This window comes from Dasypus novemcinctus, assembly GCF_030445035.2.
Source record: "Dasypus novemcinctus isolate mDasNov1 chromosome 8 unlocalized genomic scaffold, mDasNov1.1.hap2 SUPER_8_unloc_2, whole genome shotgun sequence".
In the NCBI taxonomy this organism is placed as follows: Eukaryota; Metazoa; Chordata; class Mammalia; order Cingulata; family Dasypodidae; genus Dasypus; species Dasypus novemcinctus.
This window is the reverse complement of record NW_026688124.1, coordinates 445,263-457,305: the sequence shown is the minus strand read 5'-3', so window position 1 is coordinate 457,305 and position 12,043 is coordinate 445,263.

Here is a 12,043-nt window from a genome sequence, read left to right as displayed (position 1 = left end):
AAATGGGAAACGTTATGGTGTACATATATGACCACAACACCTGTTTGTTTGTTTTTTAATTAAGGAATTTGATAGCTTCACTTTAGCCATGTAGAGAATGAGAAATGTGAGGCCTGGAGATGAAAAAGGTCAGCAGTCCTTTGGATATATATTTGAATTTTGGGGGGTAGAGATTGGGGCCTGGAGCCATTCTTATTCAAGGAGCACCTGAGCCTGTAGCATACCAGAAAAACCAGGGGAGAGAGATGCACGGAGATGAGGGGCCTCACAAGGCACAACACTAGCTTATTTCATGATGCTCTTTCTTCTTTTTTTTATTTTATTTTTTAGATGTCAGGGACTGAACTTGGTACCTCTTACATGCAAAGCAAGCACTCAGCCACTGAGCTACACCACTATGCTCTACCTTCTCTTTTTTTTATGATAATCAAGAACCTGTAGATCCACCCTAATGAAAATGCTGGTAATTGCTAATATAAACATCTTCATACATTCCACCAAGTTCATGCCAATCTCTATTCTTATCTTGAATTCACTGTTGAGTAATGCTATTCTTAAAAATCTTAAAAATCAGGAAGTGGATGTAGCTCAACTGATAGAGCATCCACCTACCATATGGAGAGTCCAGGGTTCAATCCCCAGGGCCCCCTGACCTATGTGATGAGCTGGCCCATGTACAGTGCTGCCACATGCAAGAAGTGCTGTGCCACACAGGAGCACCTCTGCATAGGGGTGCCCCACATGCAAGGTGTGTGCCCCATAAGGAGAGCCACCCCACATGAAAAAAGCACAGCCCACCCAGGAGTGGTGCCACACACATGGATAGCTGACACAGCAAATGACACAACAAAAAAGAGATGCGGTTTCCCAGTGCAACCTAATAATGCAAGTGGATGCAGAAGAACACACAGCAAATGGACACAGAGATCAGAAAATGGGGGGGAAGGAGAGAGAAATAAATAAAATAAATAAATATATATATAAATTATGTTCTAGCTTTGGGTTTATGTCAAAACCAGAACATATTTTTAGGGGGGAAAATGTCATTATTTTCCCTATTCAGTTAAGTGGCTTTGTTAGAACTTCCAACAAGGAACTTGACTTCTGGGCTGGTTCTCGTGACAAGCAACGCCTTCCCCTCCTATTTCCTGTCATTCCCCCTAACTCTTCAGCTCATTCTCTATTATTTATATACAGAAAGGTCATTTGCAGTTCTCCCTGAATGGATGCCAAGGTTACCCAAAATTCCTGTGGAAAGTCTTCAAACATGAGTATAAAGTCCGAGAAAGCAGCGCCAATGACAAACTGCCTCATGCTCTTGGCCTCCCCGTATCTAACTGGGTCCCACACCATTACACACAGTGCAGCTTCCTGCACATGTGCTCAACACAGCTTCCAGTTACCAATCCAAGCCCACCCCACCCACCCCACCAGTCTAGTTTGCTCATCTCTCCATAAACTCCTTATCCCATCCTCAGCCACCAAAGTGCCTAAAACAGACTCAGGATGACAACTTTATTGCCTTCATATTCCAGTCCTCTACACCAAAACAAGGCTGAAGCCACTCCAGGTTACCAAGAGATATTGGTTAGTTGACTTAAGAGTATCCTGGAAGGTTTGCTCTCTTCCCAAATGGGATGAAAGAGAGACTGTGAAAATAACCAGATCATAAATGAGAAACATATTTAAGTTCTGCATAGTCATTATTGCCAGCCTTGCCAAGGCACAACTTCCTTTTCCTTTTCCTGCTCTGTGTGACTTCCTTTTCCCACCAGAACCAGCTAATCCAACCTCCCTTTTTAAAATCGTGAACATGCATCTAGTCAAAGATGGTGAATTGCCCTACAAGGAAGACAAGGAGTAAGAATTTCTTACTCCAGTAGGAGGACTCCTCATCCAACCAAAAAGGATGGGAAAAAACACCTTGAATTAACATAACACAAAACATTATACATAAGAGATGGACTCAAGGTATTTTTCCAGAGGGTTTGTTTCCCCCAATCTCCTGAATTCAGGTACACAGATATATCTCTTTTTGAGACTCTATGAGATGGAAAGTTCAAGGACATTTCAAGCAGGTGCTTAAACAAAGGGGGGAGGGGGTGGTGACCAAACTGACTGAAGGATTGATACATTACTTGGAACTGAAATATCATTCTTTGGGGTGACACTAGGATTCTCCACATAATAAAATGATGGCAAACAGTCAAATTTTGGGAAAATCCCATGAAGCTTTATGGGCAATTGGAAATGTTCCGGATGCGTTTCAATTTAGATAAGCATAAGGAAATGCATTACAAGAATAGAATATAAATTGTGCCTAAATGATGGAGTACCTTCAGCAATCAGTTAAAACCCAGTGGTCTGTCCACTGAATGGGCGGGACATTGAAATTTTCCTTCCCAAAGTCCATTCCTTATCATTGGATCCCCTTTCTCTCCCTTCCATAAGCCCTCAGGGACTGCTGGCTGTGTGCCAGCCACTGCGCATGACCCTACTCAGAGGGGAACCCCTAAGTGTCTGTGCTTGTGTCAAACAATGGGAGAAAAGCAAAGAACAGGAAAAATAAAGAGGAGATCAATAGAGAGAATGAAATTCCCCTGGGAAAATCTAGAACTGACTGCAGAGAAACAGCTCACATTTGCTGACGGGAAAATGAGAAGAAGTTCAACATTAAGAGAATCTTGGACAAATATTAAGAGAATGTGACATGAAATATTCTTTCCTAACCACTGAGATGTCCAACCTTAGTAGAAGTTCTTAATAACTATTGGAATTATTAGTGCTTCATGGCATCAACAAAAAGCACTCAAGTATAGAGCTACTTGGATTAAGTGATGGGATGAAGACTAGATCAAGGCAAAACTTGACCTGTGGTCAGTCAGTACTTAGTCCAGGATATACCCACCCCTGTTCCTTCCATTCCCCATCTGCATTCCTGGTGGGAGGCAAAATGCATCACCATGGACATACATGCTCTCTACCCCTGCTGAGACTAGTTGTTCAGAAAAGGATTGGTCTATTCGGGTCCCACTAGGTTTCTAAATATGACAAGGTTAGTACATCACCACTAGTCCACATCATGCAGAAGCAATATGATGTAGTGGAAAAGCAGGGACCAGCCATTTACCACCTAAGTCATTCGGGCCAGCATGTGACCTGATGGCAGCTCCAGGTTCTGCACCTGTAGACTGTGCCTCATAACGCCCACCTTTCCCTAATACCTTATCTGGATCCTGAATGCCTGAGGGCAGGACCTTGGCTTAGTTCACTGCTAGTTCTTTGGGTGCCATGGTATGTACTCAGTAAGTATGTGCTGAAAGAAAGGAGTAACAATGACACGTGTCAAACACCTCACACCCTGTCCGGATGAAGTAAGGCCTCAATACGTGGCAGGTTTCACGATCAGGAAGACCTGCATTTCAGCAGAAGACACTGGAGAGCCTTGGATGATCCTCTAATTGTACACTGAGATGGAGTGGACACTGAGATGGAGTTTCCCCTAGAGGCACTGAGCCCTGCTGGGACTCCTGATGCCATGCTCATTGGTGGACATCTGTCTGGTGAGGTCAAAAGCATGTCTGCAGCAAGACATTACCTTGGTCTGGAAACATCCCCCCATAGACTGATGAGTTGCAAGGGAGGATTTAAAAAGCAGTAATTACCCAGTAGGGAAATCGGGCCACACCTTTGCCAGGTGAAGGAATTACTACCACCAGGGAGGGGTAGATTGGTATGGCAGGCCTCCAGTTGGGGCACCCCGGGGCAGTTTTCCAACCAAGAGTGCAGAACCCCAATCTAATTATGAATCATCAGGAAACCTCAGACGAATGTAAAATGAGGAACATTCTATTGGAAAGGGGGTGGGGGAGAGCAGGGACTGTGTCCTTCAAAATTTCAAGGTCACAAAAGTTAAAGAAAGTTTGTAGTATGTGCTGATATAGCCTGTGCATAAATTCAAAATTGTTTCCAAGTGTACCTAGTCCCCAAAATGGCCAAATAAGTAATATAGGCCCTACAGTATTTGAAGGTTCAGAAAGGATGTAAGACTGAATGTGTATTCAGGGCTGCCTCCAGACGGAATGTGGAAGATATGCTAATCCAAGCTGGCTTGGATGTGGAGAATATGTAACTTGCCTGGAGGAAATAACCTATCTGATACTAAGATCAAACACTGAAGAACCTAACCAGAGGTCTGTTTGCATACATACCATCACAGTTAGTCTCCCTAATCCTATATCCTCTGTATAAAAAGGTCTGAAAAAGGCTATTCGGGGCTCGGTTTTTATTAAGACAAGAGTCTGCTGAGCCTGGCCGGTCAAAATAAATCAACTTCCTTCTCGGTATTCTCGTGTCCTGGCCTTCGATACCGCGCACACCCGATTTCTCTACAACATTTCCAGATCAAAGGAGGCTGTAGCTACACCCCCAATAAATGCAACACCAATTCCTAGACTAGATCCAGCACTGGAGGGGGCAAGGCTATGAAGGACCTTCCTTCCTTATGGAAGGAAGATTAGATGAAAGAATTTTATCAATGTAGATGTATAAAGTTAATATTGAAAGGTAGCTCTCTAAGATAAAATGCCTGTTAGTAAAAAACCCACACTGAAATGGTGAGGAGTAAAGGCTATGGTGTAAGAAGCATACCCTCTAATGGTTTAGAAAAAGAACTCTGTGTGTATGTGCTGTGGGGGCTGGAGGGAGGGGAAGAGTAGAGAGGGAAGGGGGAAGTAGAGATGGAGTAAATGGCAGTATAAATGGAGTGCTTGTTAATAATAGGCAAATGTGGGTAAAAGAATAAATGGATGGTAGGGAGTGGGGCATATGGGAATCCTGTACATTTTTATGTGACAGTTGCATAATCTAAGTATCTTTAAAAAAAAAAAAAGAAAAAAAAAGAATATATGAATGATCCTTGAAATGACTTTTTTTTGGGGGGGGGGCAATCTTTCATAAGTTTAGAATGATTTCCAAATAAAGTCCTTAAAAAATAAAATGTGCCTGTGCAGAATCAGCAGCAGCAGTGTCTGGAATGGAGAGCTTGATGACATGGGCCCAGGGCAGCCTGCACACGAAAGGCTTCCTGCTGTTCCACGATGGGGTGATGCAGCAATGTCTCCACCAGGAAGGCGGTGGTGCCCGGATTCTAAGACCACCCCTCTAGCAATAAAAGACTAGGAGAAGAATAACAGCTACCATTTATGGCATGTCCTGTGTTGCAAGACCCTTCTTGCATCATCTCATTCCATTTTTATAACAGCTATTATTCTCACTCCAATTAGCAGAAAATGAGGGCAATTAACTGGCCCACGGTAAACCCTTGAGCTGGGAATGACTGATACCCAAAGCAATTGCAAGCAAGTCACTCTGCTCAACTAACCCATACTCTCAGGGGACAAGGCTCTGACCTTTATTGTCCCCTTTTCTCCTATTTCTTTAGCACAGAGACTTACCAGTGTGAGACTGCACATGGACTGACACCTCAGGGTATATAAATTGGCTCGTGCCCAATCCCGCCTTGACATTGGCCACTCTAAGCCCATTCAACAAGAAGGGACTTAAAGAGTGTTCCTCACTCAAACCTCTCTCCCTATGACCAGGGTAAGTTCATCTTTTTAAGCCCCTCTAGGTTCATTCCTACTTCATCTCAAAACTGCCTTCTCCACAGCCACTTAAATTTTACTTCATGTAACTCTACCCCAACCCCCCTTTCCCTGTTCTCAGATAGTTCTGGTAGTTTCTCTTTGATATATTCTTTTCTTTTAAGTAATAATAAACTTTATTTTCAAAGAAGTTTTAGGCTTACAAAAAAACAACACGAGAAGGACAGGCCATTCCATACCACCCCACCACCACCACCACCCATGAATCTTCAGGGAACATGGTGGCCAGAATTCTGTGGCAGGCCCTGGCTAGTCTGAGAGCACCCTTACCTCACACCCTGGGAACGTCTCCAGCTGAATCTGACCACTGTAGGAACAAGGGAAGAAAAAAGATAGCAGGGGAATTTAAAGCACAAATGCTTCAATGTAAAAAGGAGGAGTCTGTTTTTGTTACTAAAAAGTAAACAAACTTGAGTGCAGAATCTTGTAATTCTAAGCTTCTGCTGATTTCATGGGATAAAGGTTTACAACACTTCTCTTGCTAATATCTTCACTTAATCTAAAAGGTATGAGGGGAAAAGATGTAAGCAAATTTATTAAGCATTTATTTGTAATAAATTCTACCACTTTGGGTCATCTTTACTTTCAAAAGTTAGTATCTCTTTAGGATTAGATGATGAAAAGTTTATGATAAAATTTCAAACTACACAGTATTTTCCTACCACATGCCAAAATATAATTTTCCATTTGGTATATCTAAATCTAACTTATTTGCTACCTAACAGAAATTTCTGAGAAAGCCATCATTTTCATAGGTATCATCTACTAAATTTTATTCTAGAATTTTATTAATTTACAGAAGCAAGTTAAGTTGTTGAGAGTACTACATTATGGAATATGCATAAGGGAATTTGGTTTTAATAGGATGAACTCTGATTTACACTAATGCTTTCACTTCAAATATAAGAATTCATAAATAATTTGTGATGCATTTTTATTTGTGAAATTTTCTAATATTTAGAATCTGAATGTTAACCAGTGAGATTTTTTACAAAGAGCTATAAAACCAGAAATCTCAGAAAGTCATATAAAAATCACAAAGCCATTTAAAGGGTAGAAATGCATTCATGTTATACATGCCTATTGGAAATGCTATCAAACTAATGATCAGAAATCCTTGAGAGAAAAAAACAAGATAAAAGCAAAACAGGACATCAGTGTGCCACTACATGTTTGAATGTTAAGGTTGTATAAAATCTAAATCTTTGAAATGTAATACAATAATCAGTGCTTAACAAAAATAAAATCAAAACAATAATGCCTGACAAAGTTATTCTCAATAAATACTTAATGAATAATTTTTTTAAACCCACACAAAACACACACACACAATCTGAAATATCCAATGCATATATAAATGTTTTTGATTAATTTTCAGCCCCATGCCACTAGAAATAAACAACTTCCATCTCTTGAAGTGCCTTCTCTTTTTAAGAAGCAACAGGTGGGCTGGAAAGTCTCCTTTTTCTATTTTTTTTTTTTAAACCAAGCTAGGTTTCCAGAAAAGTGTGGGTGTACTGGGTGGCTTAATGGGATTGGATCCTGAGACAGGATGGTTTGTGTATTTGGGCTAGGGTTTTTCCTAACTGCTAGAGGATAGAATCCTGGCTGGTTTTTCCTAGGAGTCCAAGATTTCCCTTGAAGGTGTGAGTAATTGGATGTGGTCCTTTAAGCAGAATTTCAAAAGGTGAATAACCCCAGGACCTGGGGAAGCCTCTGACTCTAAGGAGTGCTGATGGGAGCAGATTTACTCAGGGGAGGCCTTTTTTTTTAACAGAACTTGACTAGGGTGGTTTTGAGTTAGGGTTTTACTTTCCCTGAGCTCTGGGGCTTATATGCTGTATGGAGTTTTCACTTAATTTGTAACATTTTGCTAGCTCTTGGATGATGGCTGCTATGACAGCCAGGCCATTGTTGCTGCTTATGGACAAGGGTATTCTGTGCCGTGAAACTATTTTTCAGAGTGAAGCATTAGTTACTTTTTTGCTTTTTCAGTGCAGTGGGAAAGGCCTTGACCCAGCCTGAGAAAGTGCACATTATTACTAATGAGTACCTATACCCTCGACTTGGTTTTATTTCTGTAAAGTCCACTGCTAAGTTTTTAAGAGGGGCAGTTCCTGTGGGTTGGATGCCTGCCGGGCCTGGGGACCTTGGGAGGGGTTGTTCTTAGGCAGGTTTGGCATTGGCCACTAACGGTGGTGCAGGGCGAGGCCATCCGGGCACTGTAGTAATATTTTCTGAGCAGGGCTCTTAAAGCAGCTTTGCCCAGGTGGGTGAGCTGGTGCTATTGTTGAACAAGGGTGTGGGCGGCCCCTTTGGGATGAAGACTCAGCCACCCGGGAGTAGCCAGTTTCCCTCGGGTGCTTTTTTGAGATGACAAACTTTAGATACCAAACTTGTTGCTGGCAAATCTGAGCCTATTTCCATCTCTGAGAAAACTGCTGCTGTCTGTGAATAGGGTTTGATCTGGGCAAGAAAGTGGCCTGTCCTGGAGGTCAGGGCACCTGGCATACACTTTTTTTGTTACTTCTGCACAGTCATGTTCAGGAGGTTTTCTTTTGGTCAGCAGGAAAGTGGCAGGATTCAGGAAAATGGGTGGGGGAGTTTTTGAAGCCCTGTGGGAGTTGAGTCCAAGTTAACTGAAATTTTTTGTTGAGTTTTGGGATTCTCCCATTCAAGAACAAATAGGGATTGGTTCTGGGGAACCACCCACAGGCAGAAAAAAAAGGATTTTTTTAAGTTCAGACAAGAAAATCAGGTGGCCCCAGGCCATAACTGTCCCATTAAGAGGTACTGGCAGCAGTGGGAGTGTTTCAGGGTGAAGTATTCCTCCCTTTTCAGGGTGGTCTTTTGCGATTGGTTGGGTCTGGATTTTTTAAGGCTGCTGTTAACAGGGAGATTTTGTCTCAATTGACAAATACTGTTTGAGACTTTGAGGAGCTGGGAGATGTTTATTTCTGTGAACCCATTTAGCTTTCAAAGTTTCCATTTGATGTCTGATGCCTCCTGGGTGATGAGAGATGCACTGACCATTCTCTGGCTTTCCAGGGCTTCTGGGTTGAAGGGAGTGTAGATCCTGAAGGCTTTGCAGATCTCTCAGAGTTTCTTCAGGCTGTTGATTGATGGAGGCCTTTTAGGATATGTTTGTGGGCTGCCTCGCTCCTTCTCGTACCATTCAGAGGAGGGCTTTTTTATACCACTGAAGAGCAGCCTGTCCCTGATTCGTGTTAAAGTTCCAGACTGGTTGAGCTTTTGGTGCTGCTTCTGGGGCCCATTCCTCTGGTTTAAGACAGTTGTGGGGGTCTGTTCTCACAACCAGTTTCTGGCTTCCATGAAGATCTGGCATCTCTGCTCCATATTGAACAGGGTTAGGAGGAGTTGGAGGCAATCACCCCAAGTGGGGTGGTGGGCTTGGAAAATGGACTCCATGAGGTGGATAAGAGCCTGAGGTTTTTCCAAATGTGAAGGGGTATGATGCTTCCAGTTTAAGAGATCTGCAGTTGTGAAAGCTTGATGAAACAGGAGTGGCCTCCTGGGTTGTTCAGTCCCATCTGTACTGATCTGGGTGGATCCTGTGTTTCATGGAGGGGCTTCTGAAGCACAGGCTGCACTGACTGAAGTCTCCTTGCCAAAGGGACCTCAGGAGCCCCCTCAGGGCTGACAGGCCTGGGGGCCTGAAAGTGGAGTTGTCTCTGGGACATCTGCTTGTGGAGGCTCCAGGGCAGGGAAATATTCTGAAATGGCTGTACTATACAGCAGGAATAGTGGATTTCCTTCTGGAGATTTTTGTAGAATAAAAGGTTTTCAAAGTCTGGCTGTTTGTGTTACTAGGACCCTACTCTGACCCTTCCTAAGAGAGCAGGGTTTGGGCAATTTCTAACCAGGAATTGAAGTAGGGAAACTGATTGGGGTGGCCGGGGGCTTCAGTGACTGTCTGCCAAACTGCATGAACCTTGGCCACCTCTAGGGTTCCCTCTGAGGGCTAATTAACACTAAACTTAGGCCACTCAACTTTGCACAGAATCTGGATAGTTCTGGAGGACATACCATAATTCCTGGAAAAGGCCTTTTTGAAAATTTTTAACATACCATCTAAGATAGTGAGTTTGGATTGTGATGATCCCATCCCTTAGCTGGTGTCACAGGTCAAACAAAGGAGGGGTGTCCCTCACAAGTCCACTCAGATGCCTACTTGTCCGTGTTTCTCAAGAGAACTTAGCCTCGCCTTAGCTAAGGCATTTTGTAGAGTCTGGATTATCCATTATGCCATATGACATAGCCGCTGAGTGCAGGTTGGGACCCACTTGGGTTCTGTAGCACAGGCCATGGGCCACAGACTAGATCAGTAGAGGCCTCTGCAGTCCCCAGTCATTCACTCAATCACTCAGAGCTTACACAGTCCCACCCAAGGGAGTGCCCTATCCTGGAATCTTGAATCTCAAGATTTTAGGAGGTGATCAGTCTGCACTTGTATCTGGAGATGGGCCTGACTGGGTCTCAGAGCCCTGGGGCCTTACCTTTCCAGCATCTTCTTATGTTGTTCAATCCACCCCTCCACTGAGTCAGGCTGGGTCAGAGGACATGGCCCACAGGGATCCTTTCCCTGAAGGATGCCCCATCAAGGGGACAGGTGGTGCTGCCTTGTTCATGTGGAGATCTCCACCAGCCATGCCTGCCAGTCCCAAACCAGAGGCTCAAAGGGCCAGCATAGTTGGGTTTCCCAGTCAGGGAACCAAATGTTGCTGTAAAGCTGGGAGTTCTGAGTGGCAGAAAAGCCCAAGTGGTACTCAGATTAGCAGAGGAACAGATTTATAACACACAGGCCCAGAGGAGAGTCAGTCTCCAAATTCTGAGCCCTGTTTTTCAGTTTTCATAGGTTTATATAAGATTTTATGTGGGACTAGCATGGCTCTCACTCATTGGCTAATGCATTGCTAGGTGGAATTTTGCAAGTGGGGTTACAGAGGCAGAAGGTAGGTGCAAGGTCATGCTTTTGCAGGCTGATTTACAGAAGCAGAGGCAGGAGTGGTTTGTTAGATTACAGAAGTGGGGAGGCAGGCAGGAGTGGTTCATTTGATAATCTCCTGCAAGGCCATGTTCTCATGGGCTGATTTACAGAAGCAGGGCACAGGATTGGCTTGTTAGATAATTTTCTGCAAGGTTATGCTTTTTATTTCATAACAGCCAGGATACAAAGGAAAGAATTATATGTAAATCAGAAGGTAATGAGATGCAACCCTTTCTTTCTACCAAATTCCACTTTTGGTGGTCAAGATTATCCTACTGAAGCAATCAAGTAGAAAAACCAGCTTTTATCAGTTGGCTGGGCCTGCACAGAAGCAGCCCCTGACTGTCCTCACTTCAAACTGCTGATTAGCATAGTAAATTTCCCACCCAGGGGTGGAGTTATCTGCCCCTTTCTTGATCACCCAGTGTATGTGCAAGCATGGTTTTCTGAACATACTAATCATGCAATTATATAATCAGCTATGTGTGTTCATCCATAAGCAGAAAAACTGATGCATAATCAAAAAAAATGCTAAGTAGTAAGTAGGCATTTAAGCAAGAGAGAAACTGCAGCATGGGGAGTTGGGTCTGAGTCACTTTGGACTGGCCTTGGCTCCTTACCTCTGCAGATGTAATAAATGTAGGTTTGCCTAGATCTCATGTGAAAGTTTTCTTCATGTCATCTCTGCTTATCCACAGAGGCCCTTCTCTGAGGCCTAACAACTATATCTTTCACTATATAGGAAAAAAGAATAACTGAGAAGTATTTAAAATGACTAAATTCATTTACAGAAGCCAAAACATTAGAAGTACAGACTAGATCTCCTATTCGTTCAATCCCCAAATGTAATGTGTTCACACACAGCAATTCAAGTAAACCTCATAACCGAATATGTCAATCTATGTAAAAGATACTCCAGGAACTTATTATTTCAATTTAAAAATCCACAAAAAACCTTTCATAAAGACTATTTCATTTATTTAAAAAACTGACTGAAAAGGAAGGAAATATAGTTTCTGAACTGATAAGGCCATAATTATTCAATTAATTATCAATGATTAGTAGTAACTCATAAAGTTTAGTTTCAACAAATAAATAGGTTACGAGTTAAAACTTCTTTACTTTCTGACTTGGGGTATTTGTGGGAAGGGCCAGTTATCTATCTTCTTCATGCTTAGCAGTATTGTATACCACTATAGTTATTTACATTAAACTTCACAGATAAAACCCAAACAGATTAAAAAACAAACAAAACATTGGTATAGTCTCTTGTAATAATATTAGCCACCATTTATGCACTGGCCCCTATGTGTTAGACATATGTAATCTCAGTTTATTCTACAGACAAGAAAAATGGAATTTAGAGAAA